Source organism: Asterias amurensis, chromosome 14, assembly GCF_032118995.1.
Source record: "Asterias amurensis chromosome 14, ASM3211899v1".
In the NCBI taxonomy this organism is placed as follows: domain Eukaryota; kingdom Metazoa; phylum Echinodermata; class Asteroidea; order Forcipulatida; family Asteriidae; genus Asterias; species Asterias amurensis.
In genome coordinates, this window is record NC_092661.1 from 16,169,047 (window position 1) to 16,188,349 (window position 19,303).

Below are 19,303 nucleotides of genomic sequence, written 5' to 3' on the forward strand. Positions count from 1 at the left end.
CGTTAGCATAAACGTATTTCACTATGATTTCTTAAGTAAGCAGACAATTTCAAGGCTCGCATGTTCACCATGAGTTTGCATAGTTACGTCACTCGTGTGCTTGCCGCGGGTTAGCCAGCATTTATCCTTGCTTACGGTAAACAGCTTAGAAATTCTGCTAAGGGACGCTCCCTAAGCACAAAACGGCTGCTTACAGGCTTTATGAAATTGGGCCATGGTAATAATATTTTGACATTGATTTATCTACCTGTATTACACTCAGTTTAATTGCTTATTTCATAAATATTGGGAGATAATATACATTGGATACACTTAATGAGACAAGTGATATCCCATAATTGTCACTTCGTTTGAATTCACCTGACAAACACATGTGTCAAATAACATACAAATCAAAGTTTAATGTTTTAAAAACAAATTTCTCCAAAACCACATATTGGATGTTAACAATATATACATCATTGGAAGATTCTTCAGACAACTGAAGAAACAATCCACAGATATGACCCAAATCTTCCAGTTCAAAGCGGAAGTTGAAGCAAAAAAACTTGAATCTTGAGACATGACCTATGAGGTCATGCATAATGAAACTCAATTCAAGGATCAGCAACATTCATGAATGCCTTTTTTATGTCACAAAAACAAATGTTCCTGAATTTATTCCCCCTATTGTTGTATCTTTCTTGTTATGAAACAAGAAACCCTTCAAAAGTGACAATCACTGTGACCTGAAGGTCTAAAGATACATGTGTAGAAAACATGACAAAACAATGTCACTTACAGATGTGGGAGGAGTACCCCAGATATGGAAAAACCCACGCATTCAGGTAGTGACTGAAAACCAAGTCCACTCCTAAAGCGTCCGCCCAGGATTCGAACCGGGATCCAAAGAGGTGAAAGGCAGGGAAGTATGACCAACTAACCAAGATGAATGCTATGTATAGAGGTTAGGAGGTGTACAGCTCCCATATAGCATGGGAATAAAACTACAGATAAAGTTTAGAAGAATATGTTGTTTGTTAAACTGAAATGTAACATGATTACAACTTGATTTGGGAAAAATGACAAGGCTGACGCTTCATTGAACTCTCTATAAATTGAAAAACTGTTGCATTTTCTCATTATCTAATAGCAGTTTTGATTTCTAGAATGAGTAATAAATCCATGTACAGCTAATGAGCTTGATTCTTCTCAGTCATAGTTCAGTTGTTTGATGAGGATCAATGTCAGATGTAGATTCATTGATACAAATTAAAACATCCCTGGCATAATTCCCTGAACCAAATAAAGAGGCTCCTGATTTGTTTATGAATGGTTCTCAAAAGAAATGTTTTGAAAAAATAAATACTACAGTAATAAGTTAAGGCAGACTTTGCTGTTCTTCTGACAGATGGTTTTATTTCATAAGAAGAAATGGATATTATAGTTGAAATAATGGAAATTTTAAAGAAGAAAGTATACATTAAAAAACTTGTATTTAACGTTTTGATGTGTATGTTAAAATATATTTATCGGCTTTAAATGTAGTTGCCCGATATTAACAACACCCGGAAACCTAGTGTTTGAACTTTACAAACACTATAATCTTTTTTTCTTTTTTTCTTTTCCTTCTAGTTTTTGAAAGTTTTGTTTTCATTTCTTCTTCATCTTCATCTTCTACGGAACTCTTCTCTTAAGGGCAACTTGAGATCAACTGAATTTTGAAACTTGTTAAAATAGTGTTCAAGACAACAACTTGATGAAATCAAAACAACATTAAATCAAAGTTTAATGTTTGAAAAAAAAATCTACAGAACCACTTGTCAGATTTGTTTTCTCAATTTACATTAAATACATCGGAAAGATCATCAAAAAATTTAAAGACACTGCAAACAGTTTGACCCAGTTTGACCTTGGTTTTCAGTTCTAACCAGAAGTTGAACATTTCAAAACTTCATAAAGAACTTCCATTTGATCAAATTGATTTTGAGGTAAGACAGGGTTTGCATGCAATTCACATTGTCTTTGGTAGAACAGTGTGAAAAAAAAACCCAACTAATTCTTTATACACTTTTAAGTTTTAGGGGTGAGGGGGGGTGAGGGGGGAGGTATTGTACGCTTGTGAACATGTTGAAAAATGTGAACTGCTTCTTACAGTGTTGCCTCTAACGCATCCTTGTTTACTTGGACCGCTGCAAATTTTGGCTTCTTATGCAATATCAACACGATGCAAATTTAGTCAGGCTGAGTATCAACAGACCAAAGAGGGCGCTATACATCACTGGCAGAGAGAAACTGGCCATTTGTATTGAAGAGAGATTATTAGCTAAAACTGCACTCCTCAAAAAAGAAAATGGTTTCTTTATTATAATTGCTTCTCTCCACCCAATGGTAAATAGGTACCTGTGAGGGTAGAGATGGTTCTTGTGGTTAGTTTAGCTTAGTGCGCTACATATTTGGCGACACAGTCTGTATACTCCCTAGTGAGCTGAGATGCCATCATGGTTTAAGGAACAAAATGGCCCAGTGATCAGGGTAATAATGTTGGAAGCGCTTTGAGACATGGTGTATAAAGTGCTATATGAAAATCAAATATTGTTGTAATTATTATATACTTCATCATTTCTCGCGCAATAAAAAAATACATACTTTGCAAGCTCAGGCAACTTTTCAAACTTCACATGTAAGATTAGGAGAAGAAACCTCATTTTTAGGTCATTATGATCTTGAAATAAGATGGTCTCTCTAAAACAATTTAACTGTACTAAACTGGAGAAAACTTGTAACATTTTTGAAAAAGTTTACAACTTAGAACATACTTCAAAAAAGTAAGATGTAAAAAAAATTAATGACGCCATCAGTTTTTGATTTTATCCAAGTTTCTTATTGATCAATAACCTTAAAATGCTATGACTACAAATAAATGGGAAAATATGACAAGGACGATGCTTCATTGAACTCTCTATAAATTGAAAAACTGTTGCATTTTCTCATTATCTAATAGCAGCTTTGTTTTCTAGAATGAGTAATAAATCCATGTACAGCTAATAAGCTGATTCTTCTCAGTCATAGTTCAGTTGTTTGATGAGGATCAATGTCAGTTGTTCATTTATACAAATTAAAACGTCCCTGGCATCATTCCATGTACAAGATGAGGCTTCTGACAAGACATGCATGAAGTGCGTTGATTTCTAAAAAGAAATGTTTAAAAAAACTAAAACTACAGAAATAAGTTGCTATTCGTCTGACAGAACGTTTTATTTTATAAGAAGAAATCAATATTTTAGTCGGAATAATGGAAATTTCAAGAAAGTATACATTAAAAACTTGATGTGTATGTTAAAATATATTTATCAGCTTTAAATGTAGTTGCCTGATATTAACAACACTCGGAAACCTAGTGTTTGAACTTTACAAACACTATAATCTTTTTCTTTCTTCTAGTTTTTGAATGTTTTGTTTTCATTTCTTCTTCATCTTCATCTTCTACGGAACTCTTCTCTTAAGCGCAACTTGAGATCAACTGAATTTTGAAACTTGTTAAAATAGTGTTCAACTTGATGAAATAAAAATAACATTAAATCAAAGTTTAATGTTTGAAAAAAAATCTACTGAACCACTTGTCAGATTTGTTTTCTCAATTTACATTAAATACATCGGAAAGATCATAAAACAATTTAAAGACACTGCAAACAGTTTGACCCAGTTTGACCTTGGTTTTCAGTTCTAACCAGAAGTTGAACATTTCAAAACTTCATAAAGAACTTCCATTTGATAAAATTGTCTGCCTTGCACAAAGGTTGAGCCACCTCAAAATTTCACAAAGAATTTATAGCATTTTGATCATTACTTCCATGATCAAAACTAAATGTTACAGCAGTTGCATATTGACCCAAATTAATATAACATAATTATACATGTAGTTAATAACACATGCACACCAAACTTTGAAAATTGAACCTTCCAACTCAGACAAATGAACCAAAAAATTAAAAAGGCACCTAAACAACGACGTCATGATGATGTCATCAGGTGTTAAATAACATCAAAATCAAAGTTAAATATTTGAACAAATTTACCCCAAAACCACACATTGGATATTTACAATATATACAACATTTGAAGTCTCTTCAGACAATTGAAGAAACAATCCACAGAATTACCCAAATATTCCAGTTTAAAGCGGAAGTTGAAGCAACAAAATTTGAATCTTGAGACGTGAACCATGAGGTCACGCAGAATGAAATTCAATTCAAGGATCAGCAACATGAACGCCCTTTTTAATGTCAAAAAAACAAACTTTCTTTAAGTTATTCTTCTTCTTATTATATCTTTCTTGTTATGGAACAAGAAACCCTTTAAAAATGACAAGCAATGTGAACTGAAGGTCTAAAGATACATGTGAAGAGAAGATGACAGAAAAATGTCAGTTTCAGATGAGGGAGGAGAACCCCAGATATGGAAAAACCCACGCATTCAGGTAGTGACTGAAAACCAAGTCCACTCCTAAAGCGTCCGCCCAGGATTCGAACCGGGATCCAAAGAGGTGAAAGGCAGGGAAGTATGACCAACTAACCAAGATGAATGCTATGTATAGAGGTTAGGAGGTGTACAGCTCCCATATAGCATGGGAATAAAACTACAGAGAAACTTCAAAAGAATATGTTGTTTGTTAAACTGAAATGTAACATGATTACGACTTGATTTGGGAAAAATGACAAGGCTGACGCTTCATTGAACTCTCTATAAATTGAAAAACTGTGGCATTTTCTCATTATCTAATAGCAGTTTTGATTTCTAGAATGAGTAATAAATCCATGTACAGCTAATGAGCTTGATTCTTCTCAGTCATAGTTCAGTTGTTTGATGAGGATCAATGTCAGATGTAGATTCATTGATACAAATTAAAACGTCCCTGGCATAATTCCCTGAACCAAACGAAGAGGCTTCTGATTTGTTTATGAATGGTTCTCAAAAGAAATGTTTTTGAAAGAATAAATACTACAGTAATAAGTTAAGGCAGACTTTGCTGTTCTTCTGACAGATGGTTTTATTTCATAAGAAGAAATGGATATTATAGTTGAAATAATGGAAATTTTAAAGAAGAAAGTATACATTAAAAAACTTGTATTTAACGATTTGATGTGTATGTTAAAATATATTTATCGGCTTTAAATGTAGTTGCCCGATATTAACAACACCTGGAAACCTAGTGTTTGAACTTTACAAACACTATAATCTTTTTTTCTTTCTTTTTTTTCCTTCTAGTTTTTGAAAGTTTTGTTTTCATTTCTTCTTCATCTTCATCTTCTACGGAACTCTTCTCTTAAGCGCAACTTGAGATCAACTGAATTTTGAAACTTGTTAAAATAGTGTTCAAGACAACAACTTGATGAAATCAAAATAACATTAAATCAAAGTTTAATGTTTGTTGGAAAAAAAATCTACTGAACCACTTGTCAGATTTGTTTTCTCAATTTACATTAAATACATCGGAAAGATCATCAAAAAATTTAAAGACACTGCAAACAGTTTGACCCAGTTTGACCTTGGTTTTCAGTTCGAACCAGAAGTTGAACATTTCAAAACTTCAGAAAGAACTTCCATTTGATCAAATTGTCTGCCTTGCACAAAGGTGGAGCCACCTCAAAATTTCACAAAGAATTTATAACATTTTGATCATTACTTCCATGATCAAAACTAAATGTTACAGCAGTTACATATTGACCCAAATTAATATAACATAATTATACATGTAGTTAATAACACATGCACACCAAACTTTGAACATTGAACCTTCCAACTCAGACAAATAAACAAAAAAAATTAAAAAGGCACCTAAACAATGACATCATGATGGAGTCATCGGGTGTCAAATAACATAAAATCAAAGTTTAATATTTAAAAGCAAATTATTCCAAACCACACATTGGATATTTACATTATATACATCATTGGAAGCTTCTTTAGCCAACTGAAGAATCAATCCACATGCCCGATATTAAAGGAACACGTTGCCTTGGATCGGACGAGTTGGTCTTTGAAAAGCGTTTGTAACCGTTTGTTATAAAATGCATATAATTAGAAAGACATTTTACAAGTAGAATATAATGATCAACACAAGTATCACTCGAAATTGCATGGTTTTCCTTTTACCTCGTCAACTAACACGGTCGGCCATTTATGGGAGTCAAATTTTTGACTCCCATTAATGGCCGACCATGTTAGTTCACAAAGTAAAAGGAAAACCACGCAATTCCGAGGCAAATTTGTATGGATCATTGTATTCTACTTTTAAGACATCTTTCTAACCATATGCATTTTAAAACAAACGGTTACAAACGCATTTCAAAGACCAACTCGACCGATCCAAGGCAACGTGTTCCTTTAACAACACCCGGAAACCTAGTGTTTAAACATTACAAACACTATAATCTTTTTTTTTTTTTTTTTTTTAGGTTTTGAAAGTTTTTTTTCATTGCTTCTTCATCTTCATCTTCTATGGAACTCTTCTCTAAAGCACAACTCAAGATCAACTGAATTTTGAAACTTGTTAAACCAATGACTGATCAAGACAACAACAACCTGATGAAATCAAAATAACATTAAATAAAAGTTTAATGTTTGAAAAAAACAAATCTACTGAACCACTTTTCAGATTTGTTTTCTCAATTTACATAAAAACATCGGAAAGATCATCACAAATTTAAAGTCACCTGGAAGTGGTATTTTTTCAAAATAAAGCTTTTGTCACTAATATATGTGTTTTGATGAGTGGAATGTGAATAAACAGTTAACTAAGGTTTTAAAAAATAAGTTCTTATGTTATTTACAAATTTAAGAGTAGACCCCGACCCGAGAGGGCGCTGTTCGTGACGTCAATCGAGGCAGACTTTGCCTGTAATGCGTAGAGTAAACACAATTGCAAAGTACATGTACGGACCAAGTCGTGAGTTTGTACGTTTCAAAAAAAACAAAAAACGTTTTTTTCCGGCAATGCCGACCAGGTGTATTGCTGCTGAATGCAGAAAAACACTTTTTGAAATGTACCAACTCATGACTTGGACATACATGTACTTTGCACGTGTGTTTACTATACCCATTGCAGGCAAAGTCTGCCTCGATTGACGTCACAAAAGGGGTAGGCGGAGTCAGCCCCCCAAACAACTTTATATATTTTTTTAACATATAAATCGTGACAAACAATTACTAAAAAAAATGTTTTATTGTTCGTAAGCATATACTCTTATGTTTGAAAGAAAAAAAATTATATTTCCAGGTGACTTTAAAGACACTGCATACAGTTTGACCCAGTTTGACCTGGTTTTCAGTTCTAACCAGAAGTTGAACATTTCAAAACTTCATAAGGAACTTCCATTTTATCAAATTGTCTGCCCTGCACAAAGGTGGAGCCACCTCAAAATTTTACAAAGAATTTATAACATTTTGATCATTACTTCCATGATCAAAACTAAATGTTACAGCAGTTACATATTGACCCAAATTAATATAACATAATTATACATGTAGTTAATAACACATGCACACCAAACTTTGAAAATTGAACCTTCCAACTCAGACAAATAAACCTCAAAATAAAGAAGGCACCTAAACAACGACGTCATGATGATGTCATCAGGTGTTAAATAACATCAAAATCAAAGTTAAATATTTGAACAAATTTACCCCAAAACCACACATCGAATTTGTAGAATATATACATCATTAAAAGCCTCTTCAGACAACTGAAGAAACAATCCACAGAATGACCCAAATCTTCCCGTTCAAAGTGGAAGTTGAAAGCAAAACATCTTGAATCTTGAGACATGAACCATGAGGTCACGCAGAATGAAACTCAATTTAAGGGTCAGCAACATGAACGCCCTTTTTTATGCCAAAAAAAACAAAATTTCTTGAAGTTATTCTTCTTAATATTATTTCTTTCTTGTTATGAAACAAGAAACCCTTTACTAATGACGAGCAATGTAAACTGAAGGTCTAAAGATACATGTGAAGAGAAGATGACAGAAAAAATGTCAGTTTCAGATGAGGGAGGAGAACCCAAGATAGGGAAAAACCCACGCATTCAGGTAGTGACTGAAAACCAAGTCCACTCCTAAAGCGTCCACCCAGGATTCGAACCGGGATCCAAAGAGGTGAAAGGCAGGGAAGTATGACCAACTAACCAAGATGAATGCTATGTATAGAGGTTAGGAGGTGTACAGCTCCCATATAGCATGGGAATAAAACTACAGAGAAACTTTAGAAGAATATGTTGTTTGTTAAACTGAAATGTAACATGATTACGACTTGATTTGGGAAAAATGACAAGGCTGACGCTTCATTGAACTCTCTATAAATTGAAAAACTGTTGCATTTTCTCATTATCTAATAGCAGTTTTGATTTCTAGAATGAGTAATAAATCCATGTACAGCTAATGAGCTTGATTCTTCTCAGTCATAGTTCAGTTGTTTGATGAGGATCAATGTCAGATGTAGATTCATTGATACAAATTAAAACGTCCCTGGCATAATTCCCTGAACCAAACGAAGAGGCTTCTGATTTGTTTATGAATGGTTCTCAAAAGAAATGTTTTTGAAAGAATAAATACTACAGTAATAAGTTAAGGCAGACTTTGCTGTTCTTCTGACAGATGGTTTTATTTCATAAGAAGAAATGGATATTATAGTTGAAATAATGGAAATTTTAAAGAAGAAAGTATACATTAAAAAACTTGTATTTAACGTTTTGATGTGTATGTTAAAATATATTTATCGGCTTTAAATGTAGTTGCCCGATATTAACAACAGCCGGAAACCTAGTGTTTGAACTTTACAAACACTATAATCTTTTTTTCTTTCTTTTTTTTCCTTCTAGTTTTTGAAAGTTTTGTTTTCATTTCTTCTTCATCTTCATCTTCTACGGAACTCTTCTCTTAAGCGCAACTTGAGATCAACTGAATTTTGAAACTTGTTAAAATAGTGTTCAAGACAACAACTTGATGAAATCAAAATAACATTAAATCAAAGTTTAATGTTTGTTGGAAAAAAAAATCTACTGAACCACTTGTCAGATTTGTTTTCTCAATTTACATTAAATACATCGGAAAGATCATCAAAAAATTTAAAGACACTGCAAACAGTTTGACCCAGTTTGACCTTGGTTTTCAGTTCGAACCAGAAGTTGAACATTTCAAAACTTCAGAAAGAACTTCCATTTGATCAAATTGTCTGCCTTGCACAAAGGTGGAGCCACCTCAAAATTTCACAAAGAATTTATAACATTTTGATCATTACTTCCATGATCAAAACTAAATGTTACAGCAGTTACATATTGACCCAAATTAATATAACATAATTATACATGTAGTTAATAACACATGCACACCAAACTTTGAACATTGAACCTTCCAACTCAGACAAATAAACAAAAAAAATTAAAAAGGCACCTCAACAATGACATCATGATGGAGTCATCGGGTGTCAAATAACATAAAATCAAAGTTTAATATTTAAAAGCAAATTATTCCAAACCACACATTGGATATTTACATTATATACATCATTGGAAGCTTCTTTAGCCAACTGAAGAATCAATCCACATGCCCGATATTAAAGGAACACTTTGCCTTGGATCGGACGAGTTGGTCTTTGAAAAGCGCTTGTAACCGTTTGTTATAAAATGCATATAATTAGAAAGACATTTTAAAAGTAGAATATAATGATCAACACAAGTATCACTCGAAATTGCATGGTTTTCCTTTTACCTCGTCAACTAACACGGTCGGCCATTAATTTATGGGAGTCAAATTTTTGACTCCCATTAATGGCCGACCATGTTAGTTCACAAAGTAAAAGGAAAACCACGCAATTCCGAGGCAAATTTGTATGGATCATTGTATTCTACTTTTAAGACATCTTTCTAACCATATGCATTTTAAAACAAACGGTTACAAACGCATTTCAAAGACCAACTCGACCGATCCAAGGCAACGTGTTCCTTTGACAACACCCGGAAACCTAGTGTTTAAACATTACAAACACTATAATCTTTTTTTTTTTTTTTTTTTTTTAGGTTTTGAAAGTTTTTTTTCATTGCTTCTTCATCTTCATCTTCTATGGAACTCTTCTCTAAAGCACAACTCAAGATCAACTGAATTTTGAAACTTGTTAAACCAATGACTGATCAAGACAACAACAACCTGATGAAATCAAAATAACATTAAATAAAAGAACAAATCTACTGAACCACTTGTCAGATTTGTTTTCTCAATTTACATAAATACATCGGAAAGATCATCACAAATTTAAAGTCACCTGGAAGTGGTGTTTTTTCAAAATAAAGCTTTTGTCACTAATATATGTGTTTTGATGAGTGGAATGTGAATAAACAGTTAACTAAGGTTTTAAAAAATCAGTTCTTATGTTATTTACAAATTTAATCATCGGTGTCAAATAACATAAAATCAAAGTTTAATTTTTTTTTTTTAATTACTCCAAATCACACATTGGATATTTACAATATATTCATCATTGGAAGCTTCTTCAAACCAGAAACAATCCACAGAATGACCCAAATCTTCCAGTTCAAAGCGGAAGTTGAAGCAAACAAATTTGAGACATGAGACATGAACCATGAGGTCGCGCAGAATGAAAACTCAATTCAAGGATCAGCATCACCAACGCCTTGTTTTTTTATGTCACAAAAACAAAATTTCTTTAAGTTATTCTTCTTCTTATTATACATGTACATGTATCTTTCTTGTTATGAAACAAGAAACCGTTAAAAATGACAAGCACTGTGACCTGAAGTCTAGAGACACATGTGTAGAGAACATGACAAAACAATGTCATTTACAGATGTGGGAGGAGAACCCCAGATATGGAAAAACCCACGCATTCAGGTAGTGACTGAAAACCAAGTCCACTCCTAAAGCGTTGGCCCAGGATTCAAACGAAGATCCAAAGATAAACAACTCACCAAGATGAATGCTATGTATAAAGGTATAAAGGTTAGGAGGTGTACAGCTCCCATATAGCATGAGAATAAAACTACAGATAAACTTTAAAAGAATATTTTGTTGTCGTTTGTTTAAACTGATATGTTATATGATTACAACTTCATTTGGGAAAACATGACAAGGGTGATGCTTCATGGATTTCTCTAAAAATTGAAAAACTGTTTCTCATTATCTAATAACAGCTTTGTTTTCTAGAATGAGTAATAAATCCATGTACAGCTAATGAGCTTGATTCTTCTCAGTCATAGTTCAGTTGTTTGATGAGGATCAATGTCAGTTGTAGATTCATTGATACAAATTAAAACGTCCCTGGCATCATTCCATGAACAAAAATATGAGGCTTCTGTGTTTTTTAAAGAAAAAAAAACTTCAGGTAAACTTAAACCATAATGCTAGGTCCTACATGTAGCTCTATGGTTAAACCTATGTGTAAATCTTTACATGTAAATAGTTGGTTATTCCATAAGAAATCACCTAAAATTCTGAAAAGTTTGGCAGGCACCGTCTCAGATTGAAAAAACAACAACAATGGCATTAACAAACAAACCATTTTAGAATCCTACCCTTCACATTTCTGAGATACAGTATGACCTCTAAAAAAAAAGCCCCTGGCTGCCCTTTAAATTATTGTTTGTTTTACATGTTTTAGAGGCTTTTTAAGAGGTCTTTGTTTACAGGTATAATAAAAATAATAATAATAAAAAAACAGTATTTATAAAGCGCAATATGGATAAACAATTCCTCAAAGCGCTCAAAAGCAAAATGAAGAGCATTAAAGATGACAACTACAAATTATTCTGCAGGATAACTGGTATCCCATCAACCGTGTCAACTAGAACCAAGTGTCAAAAGTAACAACAGGTCATTTGTTTAACAAGGTAAATGTATCTAAAAACGATTATTTTAGCCTTCTTAATGACTTGTCGTAATTTTTGACACTATATCTAGTTGATGGGATACCAACTACCCCGAATATAAGTTTGTAGAGCTATATATCTTTATGTCCATTTGTTTCAATTGATGTTGTAGTGTGTATGGTGATACATTGTTTGTTGTTGCCAGTATTGGAATAAATGTCTAAAATGACACTTTTGGTTATAAAAGTCAAGTCCTGTGATTGAAGCATCTAGTGTTCATCTTACACGTTCCGTTCATTCATAGCAATCCAAACAATCCGATTGGGCCTTTGAGGTCGACAAAAGCAACAACAAAGCATGTCTTGAAGACCTTTCCGAAACTTCTTGTAACGGAAAACGTAAATGATGGGATCGATTACAGGGTTCATGTAGTACATGACATTGGATATTAAAATAAATGTGAATGCAGAATCAGTGTTGCACCGATCCAGCATTGAAGGTCCTAGAAAACAGATGATCAAATTGAAAACAAATGGTGTCCACAAAACCACCACTGTACCCACAGCAATCCTAAGCATGCTGATCACATTATGTCTGGCCTTTAAAAGCTCAAGGGCTGCTCCTTGTACATTCTGTTGCTGGAAGTGTTGAGCACTTCTCTTGAGAGTGGCTTGGATCTTGTAGTAAGCCCAGCTCATAAAAGGGATGGGCAACAGGTAGCCAAATAGAATGAAGAGCACATTTGATACATAATACAATGTGGTATATGAGTCAATCATTGCACAACCAGGCCAGCTGGTATCATTGTTAGCATACAACATAAACAAGCTAGGGCTTGAAAGCAGAAATGACAACCCAAATGCCATGGAAATGAGCATGGTAACTTTTTTAGTAGACATCATTCTGGGATAGTGCAGTGGATACACTATTCCTATATATCGTTCATAGGTCACAATACACACACCATAACATGATGAGTAGTTGGCTATGTACCATATAAAGCCGCTTCCGACCATACGACAATAGATCTCTCTACCAATGAAACTCTCTGGTGGCTCAGTTGTGGTTGTGAACAAAATTATGGAACAGCAAAAAATGCTGTCAACAACGGCAAGATATGCTAGCAAGTAATTTGTCATATTATGAAGGCTCTTGGTGCGAAGGATGACCAGCCAAGCTAAAGTGTTGAGAACAATTCCAACAGTTGCTTGTACACATCGAGAGATATCATACCAATCATACATTGTCAGTATTAAGAACACTGTCGTTTGCCTCAGTAAAAAGTCGACTCCAATCCTAAACTGATGCTGGTAGTGATTGACCGTAGTTGTTAACTTTCATCAATGAAGAACTGTACGTGGATGTCGACAAGATCGTTTCTCACTTCATGTGTTGATCACAAACACACAAAATAAATTGCATGTTAATCTGGAGCTCACTGGTACAAGTCCCACTCTAGTCAATTTGTCTTTGCTCAACCCCAAAAGTCAAAATAAATTGAAGTTACTCTTCAGTCTGATGGGCGAATGCAAACAGTCTTTGAACTTTTCTACATCAAGTGATGTTGCTAAGAATCTTCAGTACTTCTGTTTGCTGCTGAAATGTTTTTTTTTTGTACAGACAAACTGAGAACAAGTCTAAGAGAACAAGTCCAATGTTGACAGCAATCATAACTATATGATGAAGTCCAAGATGGTCAGCTAAAGATCTCACAGTCTACTCTCTGATGTTGTTCCTTGAAACTCTGTATTCTTTCTGAGTTCTCATCACTCTGCATTAGAGTTTTGATATCAATCTCATCCAGGTGAATGCTGGGCACAATTTCATGGAGCTACTAAAGCAGCAAAACATGCTTAACAACTGTCTGCTAAGCAGAAATGAACAGGATACCAGTCATAAATTGTACATGTGACACTGTGATTTGGCTGGTAAGCAGAATTTGGTTTTGCTTAGTTACTCTTTGTACTTAAGCAGCTCTATGAAATTGGGCCCTGGTGTTTCTAGGACTGGGTTTTTGTTACATTACGTCACTGTACATGGACTTGATTGGATTTGGTTTGACTTATTGGAAACCTGGGCTCAATTTCAAAAAGCTGTTTACCCACAAGCACTTTTTTTGCTTACTGTAGCAGAATAATGTGCGTTAGCATAAGCGTATTTCACTATGATTTCTCAAGTAAGCAGACAATTTCAAGGCGCGCATGTTCACCATGAGTTTGCATAGTTACGTCACTCGTGTGCTTGCCGCGGGTTAGCCAGCATTTATCCTTGCTTACGGTAAACAGCTTAGAAATTCTGTTAAGGGACGCTCCCTAAGCACAAAACGGCTGCTTACAGGCTTTATGAAATTGGGCCATGGTAATAATATTTTGACATTGATTTATCTACTTGTATTACACTCAGTTTAATTGCTTATTTCATAAATATTGGGAGACAATATACATTGGATACACTTAATGAGACAAGTGATATCCCATAATTGTCACTTCGTTTGAATTCACCTGACAAACACATGTGCCAAATAACATACAAATCAAAGTTTAATGTTTTAAAAACAAATTTCTCCAAAACCACATATTGGATATTAACAATATATACATCATTGGAAGATTCTTCAGACAACTGAAGAAACAATCCACATATATGACCCAAATCTTCCAGTTCAAAGCGGAAGTTGAAGCAAAAAATCTTGAATCTTGAGACATGACCCATGAGATCATGCATAATGAAACTCAATTCAAGGATCAGCAACATTCATGAATGCCTTTTTTATGTCACAAAAACAAATTATCCTGAATTTATTCCCCCTATTATTATATCTTTCTTGTTATGAAACAAGGAACCCTTTAAAAGTGACAATCACTGTGACCTGAAGGTCTAAAGATACATGTGTAGAGAACATGACAAAACAATGTCACTTACAGATGAGGGAGGAGAACCCCAGATATGGAAAAACCCACGCATTCAGGTAGTGACTGAAAACCAAGTCCACTCCTAAAGCGTCGGCCCAGGATTCAAACGAAGATCCAAAGATAAACAACTCACCAAGATGAATGCTATGTATAAAGGTATAAAGGTTAGGAGGTGTACAGCTCCCATATAGCATGAGAATAAAACTACAGATAAACTTTAAAAGAATATTTTGTTGTCGTTTGTTTAAACTGATATGTTATATGATTACAACTTCATTTGGGAAAACATGACAAGGGTGATGCTTCATGGATTTCTCTAAAAATTGAAAAACTGTTTCTCATTATCTAATAACAGCTTTGTTTTCTAGAATGAGTAATAAATCCATGTACAGCTAATGAGCTTGATTCTTCTCAGTCATAGTTCAGTTGTTTGATGAGGATCAATGTCAGTTGTAGATTCATTGATACAAATTAAAACGTCCCTGGCATCATTCCATGAACAAAATTATGAGGCTTCTGTGTTTTTTAAAGAAAAAAACTTCAGTAAACTTAAACCATAGAGCTAGGTCCTAGCTCTATGGTTAAACCTATGTGTAAATCTTTACATGTAAATAGTTGGTTATTCCATAAGAAATCACCTAAAATTCTGAAAAGTTTGGCAGGCACCGTCTCAGATTGAAAAAACAACAACAATGGCATTAACAAACAAACCATTTTAGAATCCTACCCTTCACATTTCTGAGATACAGTATGACCTAAAAAAAAAGCCCCTGGCTGCCCTTTAAATTATTGTTTGTTTTACATGTTTTAGAGGCTTTTTAAGAGGTCTTTGTTTACACATACAATAAAAATAATAATAATTAAAAAAAAACGGTATTTATGAAGCGCAATATGGATAAAACATTCCTCAAAGCGCTCAAAAGCAAAATGAAGAGCATTAAAGATGACAACTACAAATTATTCTGCAGGATAACTGGTATCCCATCAACCATGTCAACTAGAACCAAGTGTCAAAAGTAACAACAGGTCGTTTGTTCAACAAGGTAAATGTATCTAAAAACGATTATTTTAGCCTTCTTAATGACTTGTCGTAATTTTTGACACTATATCTAGTTGATGGGATACCAACTACCCCGAATATAAATTTGTAGAGCTATATATCTTTATGTCCATTTGTTTCAATTGATGTTGTAGTCTGTATGGTGATACATTGTTTGTTGTTGCCAGTATTGGAATAAATGTCTAAAATGACACTTTTGGTTATAAAAGTCAAGTCCTGTGATTGAAGCATCTAGTGTTCATCTTACACGTTCCGTTCATTCATAGCAATCCAAACAATCCGGTTGGGCCTTTGAGGTCGACAAAAGCAACAACAAAGCATGTCTTGAAGACCTTTCCGAAACTTCTTGTAACGGAAAACGTAAATGATGGGATTGATTACAGGGTTCATGTAGTACATGACAAAGGATATGCAATTAAATATGAATGCAGACTCAGTGTTGCACCAATCCAGCATTGAAGGTCCTAGAAAACAGATGATCAAATTGAAAACAAATGGTGTCCAGACAACAACCACTGTACCCACAGCAATCCTAAGCATGCTGATCACATTATGTCTGGCCTTTAAAAGCTCAAGGGCTGCTCCTTGTACATTCTGTTGCTGGAAGTGTTGAGCACTTCTCTTGAGAGTGGCTTGGATCTTGTAGTAAGCCCAGCTCATAAAAAGGATGGACAACAGGTAGACAAATAGAATTAAGAGCACATTTGTTACAGTACCCAATGTGATATACATGTATGAGTCAATCACTTCACAACCAGGCCAGCTGGTATCATTGCTAGCATACCATATAAACAATGTAGGGCTTGAAAGCAGAAATGACAACCCAAATGCCATGGAAATGAGCATGGTAACTTTTTTAGCAGACATCATTCTGGGATAGTGCAGTGGATACACTATTCCTATATATCGTTCATAGGTCACAATACACAGACCATAACATGATGAGTAGTTTGTTAAGTTCCACATGAAGCCGCCACTGACAATACGACAATAGATCTCTCTACCAATGAAACTCTCTGGTGGCTCAGTTTTGATTGTTACAAAAATTATGTAACAGCAAAAAATGCTGTCAACAACGGCAAGATATGCTAGCAAGTAATTTGTCATATTATGAAGGCTCTTGGTGCGAAGGATGACCAGCCAAGCTAAAGTGTTGAGAACAATTCCAACAGTTGCTAGTACACGTGAAGAGATATAATACCATTCATACATTGTCAGTATTAAGAACACAGTCGTTTGCCTCAGAAATATCAACTCCAATCCTAAACTGATGCCGTTAGTGACTGACCGTAGTTGTTAACTTTCAATAATCAAGTACTGTACATGTGGATGTCGACAAGATTGTTTCTCACTTCATGTGTGGATTACAAACACACAAATAAATTGCACCTTAATCCGGAGGTCGTTGGTTGAGTCCCACTCTAGTCAATTTTTCTTTGTTCAATCCCAGAAATCTAAATACATTGAAGTTGTTCTTCAGTCTGATGGGTGAATGCAAACAGTCTTTGCACTTTTCTACATCAAGTGATGTTGCTAAGAATCTTCAGTACTTCTGTTTGCTGCTGAAATGTTGTTTTTTGTACAGACAAACTGAGAACAAGTCTAAGAGAACAAGTCCAATGTTGACAGCAATCATAACTAAATGATGAAGTCCAAGATGGTCATCCAAAGATCTCACAGTCTGCTCTCTGATGTTGTTCCTTAAAACTCCGGTTTCTTTCTGAGTTCTCGTCACTCTGCATTAGAGTTTTGATATCAATCTCATCCAGGTGAATGCTGGGCACAATTTCATGGAGCTACTAAAGCAGCAAAACATGCTTACTGCTAAGCAGAAATGAACAGGATACCAGTCATAAATTGTACATGTGACACTGTGGTTTGGCTGGTAACCTCACACTGGTAAGCAGAATTTTGTTATGCTTAGCTCCTTTTTGTACTTAAGCATCTCTATGAAATTGGGCCCTGGTGTTTCTAGGACCGGGTTTTTGTTACATTACGTCACTGTACATGGACTTGATTGGATTTGGTTTGACTTATTGGAAACCTGGGCTCAATTTCATAAAGCTGTTTACCCACAAGCAAATTTGTTTGCTTACTGTAGCAGAATAATGTGCGTTAGCATAAACGTATTTCACTATGATTTCTCAAGTAAGCAGACAATTTCAAGGCTCGCATGTTCATCATGAGTTTGCATCGTTACGTCACTCGTATGCTTGCCGCGGGTTAGCCAGCATTTATCCTTGCTGACGGTAAACAGCTTAGAAATTCTGCTAGGGACACTCCATAAGCACAAAACTGCTGCTTACATGTTTTATGAAATTGGGCCCTGGTAATAATATTTTGACATTGATTTATGTACCTGTATTACACTCATTTTAATTACACAAATTTCATAAATATTGGGAGATACATTGGATACACTTAATGAGACAAGTGATATCCCATAATTTTCACTTTGCATGAGTTCACCTGACAAAAGCAGGAAACGATAAATCAGTTTAAGTCTCGCCCATCGCCCACCCACTCCTAACCCATCCAGGGTAGTGCACAAAACACAAAATGCATCATAGAAGTTTAGTGCTTTCAACTCTACCGGCCAGGCTTCTGATTGATGATACCCAAGTTTACTTCCATTTATGGAATGTAAAGGGGGTAACCCTATTTCAGCTCCAGGAGTAGGTGGCAACGGCCCCTGGAAAATCGTGATTGTAGCCCATACCTAGAAGTGGCCTTCAGGCCTTGTGTGTCTGCCAACTTGCACAAAAAAACATAATATAATCGAAGTTGGTGTCTTGACGGTAGCAGCTTTCTGCCGTTAGTATAAACTTGAACATGTTCAAACAAGTTTTATGCTCCCAAGGACAAACCAAGTCTCATTGTCTATTTTTATGGTCACAGTTTGTACCTTTAAACCCGTAGCCAGCCTGTGCGTTTGCTGAGCCGTATCTTTCTTTCTTTGCTTTCCCCACCTGTGTGCTTTGTTAATGGCGCACTTATTTCTTTCAAGATGTGGTCATGCTGAAGTAATTATGCGGTACAAAAGGTTACACATGCCAGAGCCGCACCCTCTTTCGATTCTGGGAAGCTCGGGACAGGATGCTGACCGGTGCAAACCTTGGGGATATGACCTCAAGCTTTGATTTTGTAAATAAATGACTTAATTAATTGTTAATTGTTATCGTGCACCGAAAGATTCAACCGTTGCCTTTGTCAGTTGCTGGTTTTCCCTTTCTTTAATTGTTTTGGTAATTCCATTTTTTTAGTCTGCCATGCGTACCGACTTGTGGTGTTCAACCTTATCAGTTGGTTGTACGTAACTACGTAACACTATGGTATCCAATGCAAAGACTGTGGATGTGAATAGCTGTACTAAACAGATACTTGCCAAGCGTCTGTACTTGCCAAGCTCAACAATCGCTCTAAGCAACAGAGCGAGGGCGGTATATATGGGTGTTGATGTTTTTAAGTTATGAC

At 35.0% G+C, this 19,303-nt stretch overlaps 2 protein-coding genes across 2 annotated transcripts in view; one reads left to right on the forward strand and one right to left on the reverse strand.

Moving 5' to 3' along the window:
• LOC139947063 (terminal nucleotidyltransferase 5C-like) overlaps positions 1–19,303 on the forward strand; it is a 104,746-nt gene that overhangs the window by 81,522 nt on the left and 3,921 nt on the right. The window lies entirely within an intron of this gene.
• Positions 1–19,303, reverse strand: part of LOC139947064 (2-oxoisovalerate dehydrogenase subunit beta, mitochondrial-like) — a 64,276-nt gene that overhangs the window by 34,290 nt on the left and 10,683 nt on the right. The gene's annotated exons all lie outside the window — the stretch shown is intronic.